Genomic DNA, 25,205 nt, shown 5'->3' with positions numbered 1-25,205 from the left:
AACTGTTAGTGGTATTATAACAAAGTGGAAGCAACTGGAAACAACAGCAACTCAGCCACAAACTGGTAGCCCACATAAAATTACAGAGCGGGGTCAGAACATGCTAAACCGCACAATGTGCAGAAGTGGCCAACTGTCTGCAGAGTCAATAGCTAAAGACCTCCAAACTTCATGTGGCCTTCTGATTAGCACAAAAACAGTGCATAGAGAGCTTCATGGAATGGGTTTCCATGGCCGAGCAGCTGTATCCAAGCCTTACATCACCAAGTGCAATGCAAAGTCTCAGATGCAGTGGTGTAAAGCAGGCCACCACTGGACTCTAGAGCAGTGGAGACATGTTCTCTGGAGTGACGAATCACACTTCTCTGTCTGGCAATCCGATGGCCGTGTCTCGGTTTGGCAGTTGCCAGGAAACAGTACTTGCCTGACTACATTGTACCAAGTGTAAAGTTTGGTGGAGGGGGGATTATGGTGTGGGGTTGTTTTTTAGGGATTAGGCTTGGCCCCTTCCATTGAAGGGAACTCTTAAGGCATCAGCATACCAAGACATTTTGGGCAATTTCATGATTCCAACTTTGTGGGAACAGTTTGGGGATGGCCCATCCTGTTCCAACATGAGTGCGCAACAGTGCACAAAGCAAGGTCCATAAAATCCTAAAACTTGTGGACAGCCTTCCCAAAAGAGTTGAAGCTGTTATAGCTGCAAAGGGTGGGCCAACACAATATTGAACCCTACAGACTAAAACTGGGATGCCATTAAAGTTCATGTGTGTGTAAAGGCAGGCTTATCAATACTTTTTGCAACATAGTGTATATATAAAATATATTATGTTCCTTTATATATCTTTAGAATTACTTTTTTAGATAAGTACTCTCAGTTATACATTTTTACACTCTAAATTTTTACTTTTTTTTATTATTACATTGAAAATAATATTTTTTCATTAATTATTACACTACTATTGCAATTTAGAGAAGTATTTGGTTTGATTTTAACTTTTTGCATTAGTTTTCTATTTAAAACAAACCAGTCCGTGAAAAATTCTGATGAAACTGAGGACAAAAATGTGTTTCCTCAGTACTGTGGACATAAAAAGAAGCTGTCTGTACAGCAAATCCAGGTGGCAATGCATTAGACCTAACATCTCCTCTGTATACATCCTGACAAGCTGTTGCTAAGAAATTTATCACACGTATAGAAATAAATGAACAGAATAGATTCAATAAGACTGACTAGAGAGCAATCAAGTTAAAATAACATCCCACAGATATGCTCTTGAGTATGTCAAGACATTTTATCATTTCTGGCCATATAAAGCTCTGTTGGATATTAACAAATGTAAGGAACATTTGCCACTGGGAATTCCAAGACTCTTTTGAAAAGCGCCAAACAAAGACTGATGTATAGGGACCAACATCAATGACAAAGAACAGGATGAAGCTTTAATTCTTACATGTTACACATCTAGACAAACAAAATGTACAAAACTTTCAAAAGCTACAACAGGCGTATTTAGCTACTAACATTTAGATAGAATAGGCATCAGAAGTTACAAAATCGAGGGTGCTGTTTTAAGTCTGCTAATATTAAAAGCCAATTCATAAACAGAATGCTAAAATGCATTGTACATATTTATTTCACTTTGGAGCTTTTATTTTTCTATTTTTAAGAATGTATGACATAGAAATGCAGAGATAAGTGACACCTTCAAAAGATTTAAAGGGAAAATGGACAGTCAGATCTGATGGGCACTCCATAGTCTCATAGACCCAAACTCTCATAGTCCCCAAACTTCCATAGTCCATTCACCTGATGATGCTTATATTACTTGACAAAGCAGAACAAAAAAAAGTTATAGTTATAGTTACTACTTAAAGTAAATTTCAACTTTTGCAATGAAACTGTATGTTTCTTATGTGTGTTCCCATTCACACAGCATGTCTAAAAATGATGCTTCTCAGGAGGAGTTATCATGGCTGTTTGCAAATTTTCTTGAACAATGTTAGAGCTAGCTTGTCCCAAGTCTGTCCTCATACAAACATACAAAGCAAGTAGCCCAGCCTCTATGCCTTTAACCCTTTGTTAGGATAGTGAGTGTTCAAATCTAGTTAACAATTATTAAGAGAGGGTTAAATATGGCAAACACAGTTGCCCAGATCCATTATAAACAAAAACTAGTAGGCCTTTTCTTTGCTGTAGGGTCAAAAATAGAGCTTCTAAAAATGGTAAGCTGCAACCAGGGGCGGACTGACAACTCATGGGGCCCCTGGGCAATAGGGAATCATGGGGCCCCTGTGTCCTCGCCCACACCCAAAAAAGCCTATGAAAAAGACAATGAAAGGTACCAGGGGCATCTCATGGGGCCCCCTACTGACCCCGGGCTCTCGGGCAGTGCCCGAGTGCTCAAATGGTCAGTCCGCCCCTTGCTGCAACTTTTTTTTAGGCTATACTATGTGAATGGGAACATGAAATAACTATAAACCCAATTTGGCTGCAAAAGTGGGAAGAGACTTTGACTACATAGCTGTAGATTTCCATTTTAAAAAAATGCAGCATATCTCTGTAGGATATTCACATTTTCTCATGTTTTATTCCTTTAGGCTAGGTTGTCATCTATGCAGGCTGTGGTTGATGCATTTCTGGTGCGTTTTGCATTTTTGAACATGTGTTTTTGCCGTGTTGTGCAGGGTTTTTGCTAATAGAAAAGTATGACACATCTGTTACATAGTTAGTCTGGCTGAAAAAAGACAAAAGTCCATCCAGTTCAACCAAAAAAGCTATAATCCTATACCCACAGTTGGTCCACAGGAAGGCAAAAAAAACCCAGCAAAGCATGACCAAATTTGTTCCTGTAGGGGAAAAAAACCCTTCCTGATCCCACGAGAGGCAATCAGATATTCTCTGGATCAACTTTACCTATAAATGTTAGTATCTGAAAGGATCTAGATAACCTCTATTTTGTTGATGTACGCCATTTTAAGTATTAAGTTAGGTTTTTGCAGATGTATTAGAAGTTTAATGAAACTGTTTTAGTTGCTCAAGGATGTATAAACAAAAGATAACATGACCCTGAAATTTTCTTTGTCCAGCTAATTCTCAGAAAGCTAGCAAAAACAGTTTATACCAAGAAATGTATATGTCATGTTTCATGTAGTTAGCTCATGATGGAAACTTACAAGTTACAGTTTTGAAACTCGCTCCCCCCTCCCTTATTTTTCTGTATCCTATATAATCTTAGTAATGTCTAATAAACTTTGAACATCTCTGAACATAAGCTGCCGTTATTTCCGTGTTCATGGGGTGTTCCCAGAATTCTGCTGATAGACCAGGAATCTCTCCACAGACCGGGGGTCTCTGAGGGGATAAAGAGAATCAATCCTTTCAGTATCCAGTTATATTATGTGTATCTAGAAAAGAATCCAGGCCTTTTTTGAAGCAATCCACTGAGCTGGCCAGAACCAACTCTTGAGGGAGTCTATCCCACATTTTCACAGCTCTCACTGCGAAGAAACCTTTCCGTATTTGGAGATTAAATCTCTTTTCCTCCCCCCTTGTCCTCTATGATGATCTCAGGGTGAATAACTGTACACCACGTTCACTATATGAACCACTGATGTATTTATACATGTTGATCATATTCCCCCTTAATCTTCTCTTCTCAAGAGAGATAACTTCAGTTCCTCTAATTTTTCCTCATAGCTGAGCTCCTCCATGCCTCTTATTAGTTTGGCTGCCCTTCTCTGCACTTTCTCCAGTTCTCCTATGTTCTTTTTGTGAATTGGTGCCCAAAACTGAACTGCATATTCCAGATGAGGTGTTACTAATGATTTGTACAGGGGTAATATGATATCTCTCTCTGGAGTCTATACCTCTTTTAATACAAGAGAGGATTTTGCTTGCGTTAGAAACTGCAGCTTGGCATTGCATGCCATTATAAAGCTTATGATTTACCAGAACTCCCAAATCCTTCTCCACCATTGATTCTTACAGTTGTACTCCCCCTAGTATGTATGATGCATGGATATTCTTAGCCCCCAAGTGCATAACCTTACATTTATCAATTTACACACTGTTCATGTAGTGTGACTTTGACGTGACTTTGATATGACTGTACACTCTCTGGCACCCAAGCAGCATCAAAGTAGTGCAGGGACCTTTATGTTACCTTTATGTTACCAAAGTTGCATGTTAGGATTAAGGGCTAAGGTTAGGATTAAAGGTTAGGGTTAAGGGCTAGGTTTAGGATTAGGGTTGGGTTTAGGGGTAGGGTTAAATGTTAGGGTTAGGTTTAAGACCAAGGTTAAGGTATAGGGTTAAGATTTAGGGTTAGAGTTAGAATTAGAGCTAGGGTTAGTGGTAATCATTAGGGTTAGGGTTAGTGGCAATCATTAGGGTTAGGGTTAGCAGTAATTGTTAAGGTTAGTGTTTCAACCCTAACAATTACCGCTAACCCAAATAATTACCACTAACCCTATCTCAAACCCTAACTCTAACATTTAATCCTAACCCTAGCCCTTAACCCTAACATGCGACTTTGGTCACATAAAGGTTTGATGCAACGTTGATGCTACTTTGATGCTATTTGAGTGCAAGACAGTGTAAAGTTGTATCAAAGTCATATCAAAGCCACACTACATGAACAGAACTTTCATATTTTTCTAATAGCAAAAATTGCAAAATACATAGAAAATGAGGCAAACACTTGTGTTCTTGGTGTGGGTCCGTTGATGTCTATTACATGCAAAACGCAATCTGCTGTGGGAAAAAAAAAGGCCACGACCCTTTCCAAAAAATGCACCAGATCAAGACACAGAGATGTGAACTAGATCCATTGAAAATCATGTTAAATTGACTGTAGTGTGTTTCTGCAAACTGGAAAATGCACTGAAATCTGCATAAGTGTGAACCTAGAGTTAAAGACCCTGCAAGTACAGAAAAAATGCCTGTGGATCTGTCAGAAATGCTCTGAGCTGTTAATTGTCTGTTTTGGTAAAACAGCACACAAAAAGGTATAGGGTTGACCAGGTCTAGTTATCATTTGCTAAACTATTGAATCCCCCCACCTCTCCTCATCTCCACAGCATAGAAATGAATTGTTCTTTATTCATAGATAAGAAGTAGAAGGGCTAATTAGGCTTCTTGAGATAACACTGGAAATGTGCACAGGACACATGACAGCTTTACATCTCTTACAAAGTTAAAACATTTTTTAAGTGTAATAAACAGATATAAAAAATTTACTTTTAATGCTGTATTTAACAAAACAAAAGGGAAAAAATAAAAGAGGGTCATTGTTTGAGTTGAAATACTCTTTGGGGTTGATTTACTAAAACTGGAGAGTGCAAAATCTGGTGCAGCTGTGCATGGTAGCCAATCAGCTTCTAACTTCAGCTTATTCAATTAAGCTTTGACAAAAAAAACCTGGAAACTGATCGGTTTCTATGCAGAGCTGCACCAGAGTTTGCACTCTCCAATTTTAATAAAGCAACCCCTTTATGGGTTAATATTGGTAATAGCAACCATAAGCTTCTCGCTTAGTGTCCAACTTAGTCTAGGTTCACACCTAAGCATTTTGCGGTGTGTTTTCATTTTGCATAAATACACTCCATTTAACATGATTTCCTATTGGACACGTTCACATCTCCGCATTTTCACCCAATGCTTTTTTTGGAAGGGGTCAGGGACTTTTTTAAATGCAAAATGTTGCGCTTTGGTTCAATAGACTTCAATGGAGATGCTGCAGAAATGCATGTAGTGCATTTCTGATGTGTTTTAATCTGCACAGCAACAAGTTTGAATAAAAAAAAAACTAAATGCATCAAAAACGTCAAAAACGCGTAAAAAAAGCATGTGCAAAAAAAAAAAACTGCAAAAAGCACTGCAGAAATGAATCAAACGCAAACTGCATAGGTGTGAACCTAGCCTTGATTAAATCTAAAAGGTAGCTGTTTGAATACACACTCCACATAAATAATAAACTAATGTCAGTGCTCAACAGTGATGGAATCTACAAGTTTATATCTGCCAAAGCTCTAATTACTGGCACAGAGTCTCTTTCTTCAACATAATGTAGTAGAAAAACATCCCTCTTCCTTGCACACTCCTCATATATTTGCTAGAGATGGAAAAATCTGTCCAGATGCTATTTGCCATGGGTTCAGCAAATCTTGTACAAAATTACGTGAACCTAAACTTAGAGGTGCACACCTTAAAAGTATATGGAGTGGGTGAATTTTTGGATTATTAAGTAAACTACTGTAAAAAGACATAGAAAGCTGGACATTGCCAAGGGGAACATGTACCAATACAAAAACTAAAAAAAAAATACTGTATTTCAGGGAATAGGCCCTTTCATGTGTATTGAAGGGCAACATTGCATATACACAAATCCTTTACATACTTGGCTGGGGTGCAAAGCTGTACATCATATACAGAACAGTATGATTTTCATCGACAGTCCCAGTGACAGAGTCTGTTCACTGTTAGAATACATTAACACAGCGGGCAGGATTCCCCTATCAACCTTGGTTGTGATGATAGTAGAATCAGTACCATTTTTTTCGATCAATCCACTGACTGAATGAAAAAAAAAAAAAAAACAAGCCATGTGTAGCCAGCTTTAGTGGCAACACATGCTTTTTCATTAAATGGTAATCGAGTGCTTTCACTGACAGATAGAAATTTGTTGTGGCTGCCCCTGTTCTTGCGGATACAAAAATGTACTGCCATTGCTTAGTTTTTCTCAAGCTCTTACAAGATTACAATTGATACAGCAGAGTAAAATTTGCCAGCAGCAGGGCATCTTTATTAAGGAAGAATTGTACAAAATGTTCTGAAGAAAAAGAAAACATGCAGGTCTTTTACTACCAGAATTAAGAGACTGCAGATGGCACAGCAGTATAAAATGTACCAACGGCAGCACAAGACTAGACCCACCTTTGCTTAAAGTGTTACTAAACCCAGGACCCTGCATTCACTATATCTGGTCTCCCACAGTACACAGAACATAGAAGTGCAATTATTTTAGTAAATATAAACTGCTAAATACCCTTTCTCATCAGCAGTTAGAGCAGTCTTGTGACTTCTATTAGTGTCCAGCCCAGTCAGCGTTGTATTTACTGCGAGGCAAACAAGGTGATTGCCTTGGGTGGCAATTTTTAGAGGGGGCGGCACTGCCCCAAGGAAGAAGGGACCTGGTGAGCATTGGCAGACTGAACCATGCAGGGCTGCCATCTGAGGGGTACCGCCGGTTCTCCCGTAGGTGTCCCAGACAGCAGGAGGATAGTGGTGGTGGAGAACAGTTGCAGAACAATGCCCTGTGTAATGCTCCCTTCAGCAGCTGAAAGTCGGTTTTTGCCCCTCTCCCTCCTGCCAGCTTTCTGTTGCTGGAAGGAGAGACAGACCTGGCTGGATCAAGGGGGTGCCCTGGTGTTCCTGAGTGGCCACTGAGCTCCTTCCCTCACCTGCATTCAGAGCTGGGACCAGGGGAAAGACTGGAACAGGGAGAGGAGAAATGGTGGAAAGGAAAGAGCCAGGAAGAGGTGAGCTGTGTTGTGTTCTCTGGGCTCTCCCTCCTGTCAGAACAGTGTTCATCCATGCAGCACATGAGACAGGATCACTTTTAGATCGTATGGGGCTGTACACACACACACACTATGATTACTACTAGAGATGAGCGAATCGAACATGACGAAGTGGAATTCGTTCCGAAGATTTGGAAAAATTCTATTTGCGACGAATCCGAAGATTAGCAAACTTCGGATGCACGAATCGAATTTTCCCAAAAATGGCGGCGACATGTGTGGCGACGGAGAAAATGGACAGAGAAGATGGGGCGGGGATCTCTGGGAAGGCGCGCAGACAAGGCGCGCTGACCCATAATGCATTCATGACATGTGATCGCATTAGCCAATCAGCAGCCAGCCAGCACTGTGTAATGGTGGAGCTATAAATCGCGGCCATCTTAGAATTCTCCATTAGCCTCCGGTCATTCAAGAGAGACAGACCTGTGTGTATTAAGGGACAGAGTTAGGGCCACAGAGACTTTATGGCCACAGAATCGTTACTCAGGGACACAGAATCGTTACTCAGGGACACAGAATCGTTACTCAGGGACACAGAATCGTTACTCAGGGACACAGAATCGTTACTCAGGGCCACAGCTATCAAAGAATCGAAAATTTAAAGTGACATACACCCTTTTTTTTTTTGGTGGCTGTCGTGCACAGTTGGTGCTGCAGTTTGCCGATTGTGCAAAATAAACTGACTTTCTGCTTCACAACCACTATTGTACGTTCAAAGAGTTAAATCCATTTACACGCCGGCTGGCGGTAATATTTTTTGGGTGATTAGTGCATTCCAGTGACACAAACGTACAGTTTCCAGCCAACGGCAAGCTGCAATTGACCGATTGTGTACAATAAACTGACTTTCTGCTTCACAACCACTATTGTACGTTCAAAGAGTTAGATCCATTTACACGCCGGGTGGCGGTAATATTTTTTGGGTGATTAGTGCATTCCAGTGACATAAACGTACAGTTTCCAGCCAACGGCAAGCTGCAATTGACCGATTGTGCTAAATAAACTGACTTTCTGCTTCACAACCACTATTGTACGTTCAAAGAGTTAAATCCATTTACACGCCGGCTGGCGGTAATATTTTTTGGGTGATTAGTGCATTCCAGTGACAGAAACGTACAGTTTCCAGCCAACGGCAAGCTGCAATTGACCGATTGTGTACAATAAACTGACTTTCTGCTTCACAACCACTATTGTACGTTCAAAGAGTTAGATCCATTTACACGCCGGGTGGCGGTAATATTTTTTGGGTAATTAGTGCATTCCAGTGACATAAATGTACAGTTTCCAGCCAACGGCAAGCTGCAATTGACCGATTGTGCTAAATAAACTGACTTTCTGCTTCACAACCACTATTGTACGTTCAAAGAGTTAAATCCATATACACGCCGGGTGGCGGTAATATTTTTTGGGTGATTAGTGCATTCCAGTGACATAAACGTACAGTTTCCAGCCAACGGCAAGCTGCAATTGACCGATTGTGTACAATAAACTGACTTTCTGCTTCACAACCACTATTGTACGTTCAAAGAGTTAAATCCATTTACACGCCGGCTGGCGGTAATATTTTTTGGGTGATTAGTGCATTCCAGTGACACAAACGTACAGTTTCCAGCCAACGGCAAGCTGCAATTGACCGATTGTGTACAATAAACTGACTTTCTGCTTCACAACCACTATTGTACGTTCAAAGAGTTAAATCCATTTACACGCCGGCTGGCGGTAATATTTTTTGGGTGATTAGTGCATTCCAGTGACAGAAACGTACAGTTTCCAGCCAACGGCAAGCTGCAATTGACCGATTGTGTTAAATAAACTGACTTTCTGCTTCACAACCACTATTGTACGTTCAAAGAGTTAAATCCATTTACACGCTGGCTGGCGGTAATATTTTTTACAAATGCTGGGACGTTCAGTGTTGTGCGCATTAAGCCAGACACCAAAGGGCAGCACAGACCTGTTATTACTCGCTCAAGCATGGCTGAACAAAACCAGTCTCTACCACAAATTGGACCCAGACCTGCCCAGGGTCTCGTAAGTAGATTGCACGGAGGAGTAGAGTTCGTTATTGGAATTAACTGTGAGGGACTTTTAAACCTAGGCCTGTGTATGGCCTTCAATTGAAGCTGCTTCTGCTCCGCCACTCTGCCATTGGACTCTTGATAGTCGTCTCCCCACGCTGCTGCTGGGGGGACTTTTTAACATAGGCCTCTGTATGGCCTTCAAGTTTAGCTGCTTACGCTCCGCCACTCTGCCATGGGCCCCTGTACCGCCTCCTCATGCTGCTGCCAGGCCCGTAATCTGCCATGGGCCCCCGTACCGACTCCTCATGCTGCTGCCAGGCCCGTAATCTGTCATGGGCCCCTGTACCGCCTCCTCATGCTGCTGCCAGGTCCAGAGTGTGTCATGGGTCCCTGTACGGCCTCCCATTGCTGCTGTCTCCATCGCCACACTCTGCCATGTGCCACTTTCAGGTCTCCTCACACTGCTGGTGGGTTCCATTTTGTCATAGGGTGCTGTATGGCCTCCCATTGCTGCTGCCTCCACCGCCACACTGTGGCTCCACACTCTGGTTTTGGCCCCGTGACTGCCCAAATGAGTGAAGTGTGCGGTGATTCTAAGATCGACGGCACTCATCTGCATGTCATACTGACTGACAGTATTATTTCTCTTCCCCAGCAGACTCCAAGGGCATTTAAATTAAAGGTACAGTGTTCTGCACTAATATAAAGGCTCTCTGAAGCCTAGAAACACCCTTTTTATAAGTTAAATTTGCAGCGAATATATTCGGCTCGAAGCGAATTTATTCGGCGAATCAGCCGAACCGAATTTTTGAATAATTCGCTCATCTCTAATTACTACCCCCTACCTCCTCCAAGGGCTGCTCATCTCCGGGCTGCAGGAAATGTGAGTAGGGGGTGGTAATCATAGTGTGCGTGTGTGTGTACAGTCCCATACGATCTATCCTGTCTCGTGCTGAATGGATGACAGGAGGGAGAGCCAGAGAACACAACACAGCTCACTTCCTCCTGGCTCTTTCCTCTCCAGGTTTTCTAGGAAGTTTAATGGGGATTTTGTTGGTGGGTGATATTTGCTAGGGGGAATGGGGGGAATATGTGCTAGTAGGAAAGGGAGAAGAGAGAGAGAAAAAGAAAGAGAGAGAGAGAGAGAATCATATACACACACTCATTGAACTCTCTCGCTCTCTCATTGGGGGGCTCCCAATTTTTGTGTTGCCTAGGGCAGCACAAAACCTAAATACACCACTGAACCCAGCACTAGCTAAAGTTTGTAGGAAGAGTTTTCTTTCAGCTCTAAAAGGATGCAGAACCCCTGACCTCTGTCTGGGCAGTGCTGATTGGCCCTGTGCTGATCACATGCACTCTCCCAAGAAAAAAAAAAACTATCTAGCAATACACACCAAACTGAGCATGTGCAAATGCCGATAGTTCAATCTGTCTTAGCAGGAGATAAGAGGTGGTCACTTGAAAAAAAGGAGGAACAGAGATCATATACAGAATGATTTTACTGTTGTGGGTTTAGTAAAACTTTAAAACAAAGAGCACAAACTGGGGTATACCGTAGAGAAGAGATAAGACAGCAGGTCTCATTAGTGTATCTTCAGCTTTTATTCCATCTATGGGGATAGGGGTCGTGATGAATGTGAGTGATATAAGGTGGTTTCAATACACACTGCTCTTCCATTTTTTTTCCAAACAATGTAGCAGTGTTCTGCAAACAAGGCAGCTTCAAGAAAAGACATGTTGCAGTAACAAGTGAATGCTCCTTTTTGAGCACCCCAAATATCAAACAAAAATCCCCAAATAATAACAAAAGAAAAGACAGCAAATGGATTGATTACCCAAATAGCTAACAATCAGAATCACAGTCCAGTACAGCTTTCCCGACAACAGCTTCCAATTCAATGACGCTATGGCTGCTCCTCCCCCCCACCCCTTTTATAATAAGGGGGCTTGATTATCCAAAAGCCCCCTTATTCGCCCTTCTAAGCCTGTTAGCCATAGTTCACAGGCCATGAAGTGTATTACAGTTGAAAAAAAATATCCTATTTCTGAGTAAATCTATACAAAAATAAATAAAATGTGTAATGAGTACCAGTTCAGTATATTATTAAGCACAGTGAGCATCCACTTTTCTACAAGAACAATTGCAACTCCTTTAGTAAATCAGTCCTACTGAGTTCATTTTCCTTCATCTGTTTTTGTCTTACTGAAAAATTGAATCTATGTTCCTGTCCATCTTTATTTTTAAACTCTGTTTAGGTGCTTTCAATTTTACTTATTTTAGGACATACATCTATACTGGACCAAGAGCACCATCTGTTGCAATGTCATGTTTACCATAGAAGATTATTACTTTGCTTATTATGGGAAATGCCACAACACATATTGTATAGCTGTTGTTTATGACTTGTTTAACCACTTGACCTCCAGAGGATTTACCCCCCTTAATGACCAGGCCTCTTTTTGCTACTCGGCACTGCACTAATTCAACTGATAATTGCGCGGTCATGCAATGCTGCACCCAAACAAAATTTACGTCCTTTTTATCACACAAATAGAGATTTCTTTCAGTGTAATTTGATCACCTGTGCGCTTTTTATTTTTCACGCTATAAACAAAAAAAGGCCAAAAATTTTGAAGAAAAACAATATTTTTTATTTTCAGCTATAAAAAATATATAGTAAACTCAAAGTTGGTTATAAGTTTAGGCCAAAATGTATTCTGCTACATGTTTTTGGTAAAAAAAATCCCAATAAGTGTATATTGATTGCTTTGTGTGGAAGTTATAGCGTCTACAAACTATGGTATAAATACTGCAATTTACTCCATTTTTCAGCGCTGCGCTAGTTTAACGGACAATTGCGCGGTAATGCAATATGGTACATAAATGAAATTTACATCCTTTTTTTCCCCACAAATTGAGTTTTCTTTCGGTGGTATTTGATCACCTATGCGGTTTTTATTTTTTGCGCTATAAAAAAAAAAGACTGACAATTTTGAGGAAAAAAAAAGCAATATTTTGGACTTTTTGCTATAAAACATGTCCAGTAAAAAAAAATGCAAAAATCAAATTTAGTCATAAATTTCTGCCAAAATGCATTCTGCTACATGTCTTTGCTAAAAAAAACCCCCAATACGTGTAAATTAATTGGTTTACGTGATAGTTATAGCGTTTACAAATGGCGGGAAAGATACTGGGATTTTTAGGGGTTTTTTAATACTAATAATGGCAGCGATCAGGGACTTATGGCGGCGATCAGGGACTTATGGCAGCGACCAGCGACTTATGGCGGGACTGCGGCGGACATTCTGACATTGGGGGGTACTGACTTGGGGTCACTGACATCCCCAAAAACACTAATACAGTGATCAGTGCAAGAAAAAAAAACCTGACACTGTACTAATGGCAATGGGGAGGAAAGGGTTAACTTTATTTTACAGGGATGGGTTATAGGAGTGAGGGGAGTGTTTTACTAGGGGGCGGGGGTGTGTACTGGGCGGGACAAGGCTGATCGAGAAAGAGAAACTCTTCTTTCTCGATCAGCTCATCCTTGAGCTGACAGGGAAGTGACAGACAGCATAGCTACTGCAGCTGTGCTCTCTGTCACTGTTTGCCGCCGATCGCCGGGACATAGCCACAAACGAGCGGCTGTAACCCGGCAACTGACATCTGTGGCAGTGATCCGCGGGACAAATAGGGTGGCGCGCGCCTCGCGTGTGCCCCCTATTTGTTTACAAAACACATGTTTTAAAACGTGGTTTTGCCTGTGAGTGCCGCCCTGCCACCGTATATGTACAGTGGCTGGGCGGCATGCGGTTAATATTATTTCTAATTCATAGACAGTTTGATGAAATCTTTGTGCCAGGTACAAAATTCAACTTGTGGCCAAGTAAAGAATCCGTTGGAAATGTTCATTCTTTTATTTCAGGCAATAATTTGTATGTTCCTCATTGATGCATACCATTAAATAGCACTGCAAGATCCCTTTCCAACTTACAAATTTTAGAATACATGATAAGGGTTATAAAATGCTTTGTCTGTGGTGATTGCAAGTTTAATACCTTCATTAAATTGTTAATGAGAGTGCAAATGATATTTAATTTTCAAATGGATTACATTTTAATAATATACAATCTCCGGCTATTTGAACTTCAACTAATCCACGATTACAAAGGAATGGTTTGTAAAACAAGCAATTAGCTTTAAACTGAGATCAATCTGATTGTGCGGCTGCAAATGACAAAGTGATGTTTTTCCTTGTGCAACTGATATGTTAGCAACTTTGACAGCCAGAAGAGGCTCTTGATCACCATGAACTGAAGCAGCAAAAAATAAAGCAGTGCAATAATTCCCATTTTGTCACATTACATTGCTCACTGTGCACAGTAAGTTTGGCACACTCATTAAAATGTACTTGCCCTCCAGAGGATTTACCCCCCTTCCTGACCAGGCCATTTTTTGCGATACTGTGCTGCGTTACTTTAACTGACAATTGCGCAGTCATGCAATGCTGCACAAATTACATTTATGTCCCTTTTTTTCCCACAATTAGAGCTTTCTTTTGGTGGTATCTGATCACCTGTGCTTTTTTCATGTTTTGCACTATAAACCAAAAAATACCAAACATTTTGAGAAAAAAACAATGTGTTGTACTTTTTGCTATTAAACATGTCCAGTAAAAAAATTTAGAAATCAAATTTCGTCATAAATTTAGGCCAAAATGTATTCTGCTACATGTCTTTGCTAAACAAAATCCCAATACGTGTAAATAAAATGGTTTATGTGAAAGTTCTAGCGTTTACAAATGGCGGTATATATACTGGAATTTTTTTTTTTGCTAGTAATGGCGGCGATCAGCGACTTATAGCGGGACAGCAACGGGCATTCTGACACTGGGGGGAACTGACTTGGTGTCACTTGCATCCCCAGTGACACCAATACAGTGATCAGTGCTAATTAAAAGCACTGACACTCTACTAATGGCACTGGGCAGGAAGGGGTTAACACGTGGGGCAATCAAAGGGTTAACTGTGTGCTGTGTGAGTGCTTTCCACTGTAAGTACACTGCCTTGTATGGCTCTGCTATTCAGAGCCATACAAAGCAGTGCGCATGAGCTGACGGGAGAGATACGTGTTGTTCATACGCAGGTCTCTCCCCAGTCAGAGATACTCGTCGATCACCGGGTGCCATCAAGAAATCAGTGGCCAGGACCCGGCGATTGACAGCTCAGGTAGCAAATGGTGGCGCAGGTAGGGTGAGCGCCCCCCTACCCAGAAATGTCAGATCACATATATATACATGATTTTGAGCACCCGTGCCACCCTGTAGCATTATTACTGCTATAGGGTACTGCAGAAGCGATTAAAAAAAAATGCAAATTTAGTGCCAACAATGACAAACACAAAGTGCCAGAAATATAGTATGCTCCTATCTTCCTCTTTTACATGACAACATAGCTCTGAATTCCTAAGCACATGTTGTCAGCTCTGACTACTTCATTTCTGATGGATTACACAGCATACAGACCTCTTCCCGCCTCCACCTCTCCCCCCCTTTTTCCTATATAACCCCTCCTTGTGCACAGGCAAAGAGCATTTTTAGGCACAGAAAATATCTGTTTATCAAAAATGCAGTATACATGTTACTTCCTGCAAGCTTAACAGAAAGCATAAACCTAAATCTAATCTTTCTTGTATAAATTACTAATCTATAAATTACTAACACTCTGTAATGAACAAATGAATGGATACATTCAGAAAACTGAAGGTATTAGTAGCATAAGGGAATGTGCGTACAGCCTGTATAACTCAACATGTTTCACGGTAAAAAGCATTTCTTCAGGAGGTTGGGGAGTTTCAAATATCTACAATACCAAAACATGTAAGATAATACACAATAAGAACAAACACAAACTATTTAACAGCAATTAAAGAGCACAAGCGTCTGTACATCATAGGACTCCAGCCTTACCCAAAGACCACCAGCCAAGGCAGGGACACTGTACAGACACCTGTGCTCTTTAATTGCTGCTTAATAGTTTATGTGTTTGTTATTATTGCGTATTATCTTATACAGTATGTTTTTATACTGTAGATACTTTATACTCCCCAACCTCCTGAGGAAATGGTTTTAACCATGAAACATGTTGAGTTATACAGACCATACGCACGTTCATTTATGCTGCTAATACCTTCAGTTTTCTGAATTGTATCCATGGGCACATGTTCACCATCTGTGTTAGGAACGACACTTTAGCCCATTGGGAATAATTTTTTTTATGTAGTTTTTGTATTGCTTACTTTATTATTTTAATATGATTACAATAAAACCCTATGGATTTTAAAGACCACTTTTGTGTTTTGTCTAGGGAGGTACCAGTAAAATCCAAGCCTCACTATTTTTTCAACATACTGTATGTTTTTCTGGATGCGGTATTTACCACATTTTCTATTTATTGGCACTGATATAGTGTATATGATTTACTACAGGAGTTGAGATTCTTCATTTAAAAATTGTGTGAAAATTTACTTCAGTTATGTGAAAAACAAATTCTTGTTTACTTTGAATGCCCAATTATGTCCAGATGCTTTTCACATGACTAGATAACTTAAGTGAATATTTACAAAATTTTTTTGACTGGAGATTCTCACATCTTTTAGTAAATCAGCCTAATTACCTGTTGCATCAGTTCATATTATAATCAATATGGGTCACTTGATTGCAGTTGTGTGCAGCTAAATTGACCATAGATCAGAGGTAATTTAGCTAAATGTTTGGTTTCCTTGCCTCCCCCCTCCCTATTCTAAATAACATTTTAAAGGGTTGTGGTTGTATGATTCTTTAGAGCAGAAGCAGCACTAATACACAAAGCTTTAGCAAATGTTCCCTGCCCCACTGGAAGTGACATACCGCACGCAGCAAGTGAGGGTGACCGGGTAAGACACCACTGATGAGGCACACTTGTACTTTGCGGGGATACCTGTGTGACCATTGACGGGCTTATACATTACATATGTTTTTAAGAAGCATTTTATTGGAGTTTGAAGAAATATTTGTTTTTAGCAGAGTTACACTATTGGTATTTGCCTTTCCTTTGTGGAGTATTCACTATCTAATTAGAGCTTACAATCAAGTGCATATTGCTTCTATCCGCTGCCAGGAAGTTGTGTGGAAGGACACAACAAGGAGTGTCTAAATTAAAGCGCTACTGCTTATCATTTATTAGTTAATTCTTTTCATCTGGTGAGTGTCAGTGAATTGGGGGAGGTTGATTTCTGAGCACGAGATGCCTTGGAAGATAGTCTGCATGCATACCATACTGCCTTGAGATTGCTGTGGATTCACTTCGTGACCATTTGGGGGAAATGGACTATTGAGACACCACTCTATGTACTGATTCTACACTTTTTCTTATTATTTGAATTGATTTGATACTTCGTATACTAGTCATGCACTTTTAATGTCACATCATTATGATAGGTACTACACTGCCATATAACTTATTTATGTTTTCTATTTTGACTTTAAGGTAGCAGCAGTACTTGTTTTTGCTTTGTTCTTTTTTTCATTTTTGGTGTAACTATACATACCCACACACAGATACTTATACATTTTTCACCACATTTTCATATTTAGGCTGGCCATTCCTTGTGCAAAGTGCCATTCTGGCGCTAAGTGCATGGCACTTTGAACAAGAGAACATCTCAACATCCTCTCATCATTTCTCCTCAGCTCTTCCAGGTAACCACTGATTCCACTGATCTCCCAGACCTCCTACTCTACTTGCCTGCAACTGACATTTGCCTTCTGTTGCCCTCAGTAACCACTAATTCCACTGCTCTCTCAATCGCTAAGCTATTTTGCATGACTGTAATTATCTGCTTTGTTAGTTTTTCTGGAACTGCTGTCTATACTTGCCTTAAGTTAACTTAGTCTCATAGTGTCTTAGCTGAGATCAAACATCTTGCCTTATCTTGTGTCCATCCTGCTTGCAATTTGTTTAGGGCAGAAAACCTCCCCCATGTGTTATTTATTAGCTCTTAATTGAACAATTGCCTAACCTCCCCCAGTTCATGCAAGTATAAATTCAGTACAGTGCTTGGGACGGCTGGCAAGGGAACAGGCTGGCCATTCCTTGCGCAAAGTGCCATTCTGGTGCTAAGTGCATGGCACTTTGAACACGGCACTTTGAACACAGCACTTTAACTAAAGCAAATACAAACATTAGTGCTCCACGCCAAGTAGTCTGCAAGTGCTCTTTCCTCTATCATCTCTTTCCTTCAGCCTTCCTTTGTTATTTCTCCTCTCTCCAGCATGCTCTTACTAACTTTCTTTTTTGCTATAATGCCCTCTCTCCTCAAACTCTCGCTTCTTTATCCCACCTCCCCACCCGACAACCTGTACATATCACCCTCACTTCTGCCCTATCAATATCATTGCACTTATCTCCTGCTCTCTCTTAGCCCACATAATGTTAACGCTCAAAAATCACTGCGGCATTTGCCCTCATATAAACCATATAAATGCTGCGCTACATTCAAATTAAAGTGAATGTGGAATCCAATGACACAAATCTAATATAGTGACAATGATATGGAAATAAATATATAAGTGCTTGATAATAACAAAAATCATCAAATCAAACACCCAAAAGATGAAAAAACAAAAACTTAAATCTATACGCATGTGATTCACAAGTTCTATCTACACTCAGATACCTGCACGATTTGTTTCACCTGTGGTCACTTTATAATATTATTGGAAACACCGTTTACATTTTTTCACCTTTAACATTTATATATTGGACTTTTTTTGCGCTTAATAAGTAAATATTATTTCACTTCACATTTGCACGTGTGATGTAACTATATGTATGTGTAATTTATGCACATGCGTATAGATTTAAGTTTTTGTTTTTTCATCTTTTGGGTGTTTGATTTGATGATTTTTGTTATTATCAAGCACTTATATATTTATTTCCATATCATTGTCACTATATTAGATTTGTGTCATTGGATTCCACATTCACTTTAATTTGAATGTAGCGCAGCATTTATATGGTTTATATTCACTTGATCACTGGTATATGATTTAATGCTAGCAGCTGTTTGGGGTTCATATATTTAATTTGTTTAATTGTTTAAACACAATATTTGGAGCGCAGGAGGGTCACACCACTATTTGCCCTCATATAAATCCTGCTCCCACCTCACCTCCCTCACCCTCCTATTACTATTAACTTCCAGAGACATCGCCTCAAACCCTGGCCCTCCACCATCAAACTCCAACCCACAGAAGCAGCAGCCTCCCTTCTCTGGCTTCAGCCGCAACCCTCACTCTCTTAAATCAATTCCCCTGTTTTCACACGCCAGCCCCTCCCTCTGGAATGCCCGCTCAGTCACTAACAAACTTTCTACTATCACTGACCTCTTCCTCTCCCACTCCCTCAACCTACTTGCTATTACCGCAACTTGGCTTCAGGATTCTGACTCTGTCTCCTCAGCTGCACTGTTCCACAGTGGCCTCCTCTGGACTCACTTGCCCAGACCCAGTAGATAAAAAGGGGGTGGAGTTGAACTTCTTCTTTCCCACACAAAGCACGTTCCAGGTTATTCCTACACCTCCCTCTCTGTCCCTGTGCTCTTTTGAAGTGCATTGTATTCATCTCTTTTCTCCTGTTTGTCTGAGGATCACAGTCATCTACCGGCCTCCTGGCCCAGATTCTCGCTTTCTTGATGACTTCTAGACATGGCTATCATACTTTCTCTCTGAGGCACCTGCCATCATCCTGGGTAACTTTAGCATCCCAGTTAATGTTAACACCTCAGCCACTTCTCAACTACTCAACCTAACCTCCTCTTTTAACCTAACACAATGGACACAATCCACCACCTACTCTAACACCCTCGACCTTGTATTCTCCCCCCTATGCACTCCCTGTAACCTCTCTAACACCCCTTTTCCTCTCTCTGATCACAACTTTATCAGCTTCTCCTTCTCCATGTCTCCTACCTCCCATGCCTCCAACCAGCAAACCGTTACCTGCAGAAACCGCCACCACCTCAGCCCTGACCTTCTTCACTCTGTTACTGAGTGCCTCCATGATAAAATTGTGCCCCTGTCCTGCCCAGACCTGGCAGCATCTGCCTACAACAACCATATATCATCCTCCCTGGACGCACTTGTTCCTTTCTCCACACGCAGACAGATGACACCAGAAGCCTCAAGAGGTGCAGCCGTGCTCTTGAGCGAGCATGGCGTAAAACCAAATCCCTGGAAGACTTTACCCTCTACAAATCTGCCCTTCTCAAATACAGCTCCGGCCTCCATGCTGCCAAACAAACCTTCTACACCACTCTCATTAAAACCCTCTCATCTAATCCTCGTCAACTCTTTTCTACCCTTAATTCCTTACTCCACCCCCACTACCTCCACCCACCAACTCACTTACGGCGCAGAACATTGCCAGTCATTTCAAGAACAAGATTGACACAATTTGCGATGAGATCTCCAGTGTCAAACTTCCTCCTCCAACCAACACCTTTCCAAGGATCACTTCAACACCTGTCCCCTGGACCCTATCCTTTCACGATTATTGCAGCCTCCTTCCTGCTCTATCCTAAACTCTCTAACCCACATCTTTAACCTCTCACTCTCCACGGGCACCTTTCCCTCCCTGCTCAAACATGCACTGGTTACCCCATACTTAAAAAAACCCTCGCTGGACCCCACCTGTTTGAATGACATCTCCTTGCTCCCGTTTACCTTCAAACTTCTCAAGCGTCTTGTTCACAACTGTGTGAAGTGCTACCTCACTGACAACAACCTTCTTGATCCCCTACAGTCTGGCTTCCCTCAACAATATTCCTCTGAAACTGTCCTACTAAAATGACCTACCAACTGCTAAAACCAATGACCATTACTCCATACTCCTACTTCTAGACCTTTCCGCTGCCTTTGACACAGTCGACCACCTGATCCTCCTCAGTAAACTCCACTCCATTGGCCTACATGACTCTCCTCTCTCCTGGTTCTCCTCTTACCTTTCTCAGAGCACTTTCAGCATCACATACAACTCCTGCTTCTCACCCTCATTTCATTTGGGTACCCCAAGGCTCCGTCCTTGGGCCCCTCCTTTTCTCTCTCTACACCTCTTCCCTGGGCAAATTGATAAGCTCCCATGGCTTCCAATACCACCTCTATGCTGATGACACCCAGGTCTATCTCTCCACTCCCCAGCTCACCCCTTCAATCTATCACAAATTTACTAAGCGACATATCAGCATAGATGTCACACCACTACCGTAAACTCAATCTTTCCAAAACCAAGCTTGTTAATATTTCCTTCTCCCCGACCCCCCACTCATGACTTTACCATTAAGATCAACAGCACAACCATTGGTCCTTCTCCTTCATGCCAGGCTGCTAGGTGTAATCCTAGACTCTGACCTCTCCTGCCCCCAGCTACATCACCAACCTCATCCACAGATATCGTCCAAATCGCCCACTCTGCTCCTCCCAAGCTCCCTCGTCACCTCCTCCCACGCTCACCTCCAGGACATCTCCGGAGCCTCTCCCATCCTCTGGAACTCTCTACCGCAGTATGTCCGGTCGGTCCCCACCCTGTAGGCCTTTAGGCGATCTATGAAAACTCACTTATTCAGGGAAGCCTACCCCACCTCCAACTAAGGACTGTACTTGAGCCACTTCCATCAGAATATCGCCTACAGCTATCACCTTTTGTACCACCTCCCCCTTTAGATTGTAAGCTCCATGAGCAGGGCCCTCCTATTCCTTCTGTACTGAAATGTATTGTAATTGTACTGTCTCCCTTATATTGTAAAGCGCTGCACAAACTGTTGGTGCTATATAAATCCTGTATAATAATAATAATAATAATAGTTTTGGTACTCTACTGCACTGTGAGTGGGTGGTTGAAGCTTTAGCAAATGTTGCTTGACACAACTAACACAACACAGCTAATTTAAAGTTCATATTTTCTAGAAAATAGCCTATGCAGTCAAGGGGCCACAGTAGGCATTAAAAAAACTGTGAAACTTTGCAAAACGTTTATTCATTTTATTGTCATACCTGTAGGCCATTTGGTCTCCTTGGGACATCTGGCAAATAGATCCCAGTTAGCAATCCCCACACCCTACCTTGCTGCTAGGATGTCATAACCATTGTTTTTTGCACCTGTAATACTGGGAGTGAGCATCCAACAGTTTTCATGTACTATCAGCAAGGCAGGATATGAGGATTGCTAACCAGGAGTTTGGACAGGCTACCAGGGGGCCAAAATGGCCTACAGGTATTTTTTTATGATGATTTTTTTTTTATTTCAGGTATTACAGGTGAAACTCGAAAAATTAGAATATTGTGCAAAAGTTCATTTATTTCAATAATGCAACTTAAAAGGTGAAACTAATATATGAGATAGACTCATTACATGCAAAGCAAGATAGTTCAAGCCGTGATTTGTCATAATTGTGATGATTATGGCTTACAGCTCATGAAAACCCCAAATCCACAATCTCAGAAAATTATAATATCACATGCAATCAATAAAAGAAGGATTTTACATAGAACAATATCAGACCTCTGAAAAGTATAAGCATGCATATGTACTCAGTACTAGGTTTGGGCCCCTTTTGCAGCAATTACTGCCTCAATGCGGCGTGGCATGGAAGCTATCAGCCTGTGGCACTGCTGAGATGTTATGGAAGACCAGGATGCTTCAATAGCGGCATTCAGCTCTTCTGCATTTTTCGGTCTCATGTCTCTCATCTTTCTCTTGGTAATGCCCCATAGATTCTCTATGGGGTTCAGGTCAGGCGAGTTTGCTGGCCAATCAAGCACAGTAATCCCACGGTCATTGAACCAGGTTTTGGTGCTTTTGGCAGTGTGGGCAGGTGCCAAGTCCTGCTGGAAAATGAAATCAGCATCCCCATAAAGCTCGTTTGTGGAAGGAAGCATGAAGTGCTCCAAATTCTTCTGGTAGATGGCTGCGTTGACCCTGGACTTAATGAAGCACAGTGGACCAACACCAGCAGATGACATGGCTCCCCAAATCAACACAGACTGTGGAAACTACACACAGGACTTCAAGCATCTTGCAGTGTGTGCCTCTCCATTCTTCCTCCATACTCTGGGTCCTTGGTTTCCAAATGAGATGCAAAAGTTGCTCTCATCAGAAAAGAGGACTTTGGGCCACTGAGCAACAGATCGGGTCTGTTTTTCTTTAGCCCAGGTAAGATGCTTCTGACCTTGTTTGTTGTTCAGGAGTGGCTTGACAAGAGGAATACAACATTTGAAGCCCATGTCCAGGATCCGTCTGTGTGTGGTGGCTCTTGAGGCACTGACTCCAGCCTCAGTCCACTCCTTGTGAAAGGCCCCAACACTTTTGAATGGCCTTTTCCTGACAATCCTCTCCAGGCTGCAGTCATCCCTGCTGCTTGTGCACCTTTTTCTTCCACACTTTTCCCTTCCTCATAACGTTCTATTAATGTCCTTTGATACAGCACTTTGGGAACATCCAACTTCTTTTGCAATTACCTTTTGAGGCTTTCCCTCCTTATGGAGGGTGTCAATGATGGTTTTCTGCACAACTGTCAGGTCAGCAGTCTTTCCCATGATTGTGATTTCTACTGAACCAGACTAAGAGACCATTTAAAGGCTCAAGAACCCTTTGCAGGTGTTATGGCTTATTTAGCTGATTAGAGTGGGACACTTTGAGCCGAGAATATTGCACCTTTTCACAATATTCTAATTTTCTGAGATTGTGGATTTGGGGTTTTCATGAGCTGTAAGCCACAATCATCACAATTATGACAAATCATGGCTTGAACTATCTTGCTTTGCATGTAATGAGTCTATCTCATATATTAGTTTCACCTTTTAAGTTGCATTACTGAAATAAATGAACTTTTGCACGATATTCTAATTTTTTGAGTTTCACCTGTATATAGTGCCATCAATTTTTGCAGCGCTTTACATATACAGTGGGGATCGAAAGTTTGGGCACCCCAGCTAAAAATTTGTATTAATGTGCATAAAGGAGCCAAGGAAATATGGAAAAATCTCCAAAAGGCATCAAATTACAGATTAGACATTCTTATAATATGTCAACAAAAGTTAGATTTTATTTCCATCATTTACACTTTCAAAATAACAGAAAACAAAAAAATGGCATCTGCAAAAGTTTGGGCACCCTGCAGAGTTAATATCTTGTACTGCCCCCTTTGGCAAGTATCACAGCTTGTAAACGCTTTTTGTAGCCAGCCAAGAGTCTTTCAATTCTTGTTTGAGGTATCTTTGCCCATTCTTTCTTACAAAAGTCTTCCAGTTCTTTGAGATCTCTGGGCTGTCTGTCACGTACTGCTCTTTTAAGGTCTATCCATAGATTTTCAATTATGTTGAGGTCAGGAGATTGTGAAGGCCATGGCAAAACCTTCAGTTTACGCCTCTTGATGTAATCCCCCGTGGATTTCGAGGTGTGTTTAGGATCATTATCCATTTGTAGAAGCCACCCTCTCTTTAACTTCAGCTTTTTCACAGATGGCATCAAGTTACCATCCAAAATTTGCTGAAATTTTATTGAATCCATTTTTCCTTCTACTCATGAGATGTTCCGTGTGCCACTGGCTGCAACACAACCCCAAAGCATGATTGATCCAATCCCATGGTTAACAGTTGGACAGAGGTTCTTTTCATTAAATTCTGTGCCCCTTCTTCTCCAAACGTACCTTTGCTCATTCCGGCCAAAAAGTTCAATTTTAACCTCATAGGTCCACAGAACTTGTTTCCAAAATGCATCAGGCTTGTCTATATGTTCATTTGCAAAGTTCAAACGATAATTTTTGTGGTGAGGACGTAGAAGAGGTTTTCTTCTGATGACTCTTCCATGAAGACCATATTTGTACAAGTATCTCTTTATAGTGGAATAGTGTACCACAACTCCAGTGTCTGCCAGATCTTTCTGGAGGGATCGTGCAGTCAAACGTGGGTTTTGAATTGTTTTTCTCACAATCCTGCGAGCTGTTCTGTCTGATATTTTTCTTGGTCTTCCAGATCTTGCTTTAACTTCCACTGTTCCTGATGACTGCCATTTCTTAATTACATTCCGAACAGAGGATATTGACATCTGAAAACACTTTGCTATCTTCTTATAGCCTTCTCCAGCTTTGTGAGCGTCAACTATTTTCAGTTTCAGTTTTCTAGACAACTGCTTAGAAGAACCCATGGTGCTGATTGCTGGGGCAAGGTCAGATGAGTCTGGGCATTTAAAACCTTTGAGATTGACATCACCTGGTCTTCCCAGACGATGATTGAGAACAATCCATGACACTGGCAGGTCTCAGCTTGGCAAAGGGGGCAGTGCATGCTATAAATTCTGCAGGGTGCCCAAACTTTTTCAGATGCCATTTTTTTGTTTTAAGTTATTTTGAAAGTGTAAATAATGGAAATAAAATCTAACTTTTGTTGACATATTATAAGAATGTCTAATCTGTAATTTGATGCCTTTTGGAGATTTTTCCATCTTTCCTTGGCTTCTTTATGCACATTAATACAAATGTTTAGCTGGGGTGCCCAAACTTTT

At 41.2% G+C, this 25,205-nt stretch overlaps 1 protein-coding gene across 1 annotated transcript in view; it reads right to left on the bottom strand.

The window, feature by feature from the left end:
* The window catches only part of CCSER1 (coiled-coil serine rich protein 1), a 1,224,715-nt gene that overhangs the window by 16,671 nt on the left and 1,182,839 nt on the right, over positions 1-25,205 (bottom strand). The window lies entirely within an intron of this gene.

This window comes from Staurois parvus, unplaced genomic scaffold (assembly GCF_062004578.1).
Source record: "Staurois parvus isolate SC_StPar_1 unplaced genomic scaffold, SC_StPar_1.0 ptg000044l, whole genome shotgun sequence".
NCBI lineage: Eukaryota > Metazoa > Chordata > Amphibia > Anura > Ranidae > Staurois > Staurois parvus.
This window is presented reverse-complemented; position numbering and strand designations above follow the sequence as displayed.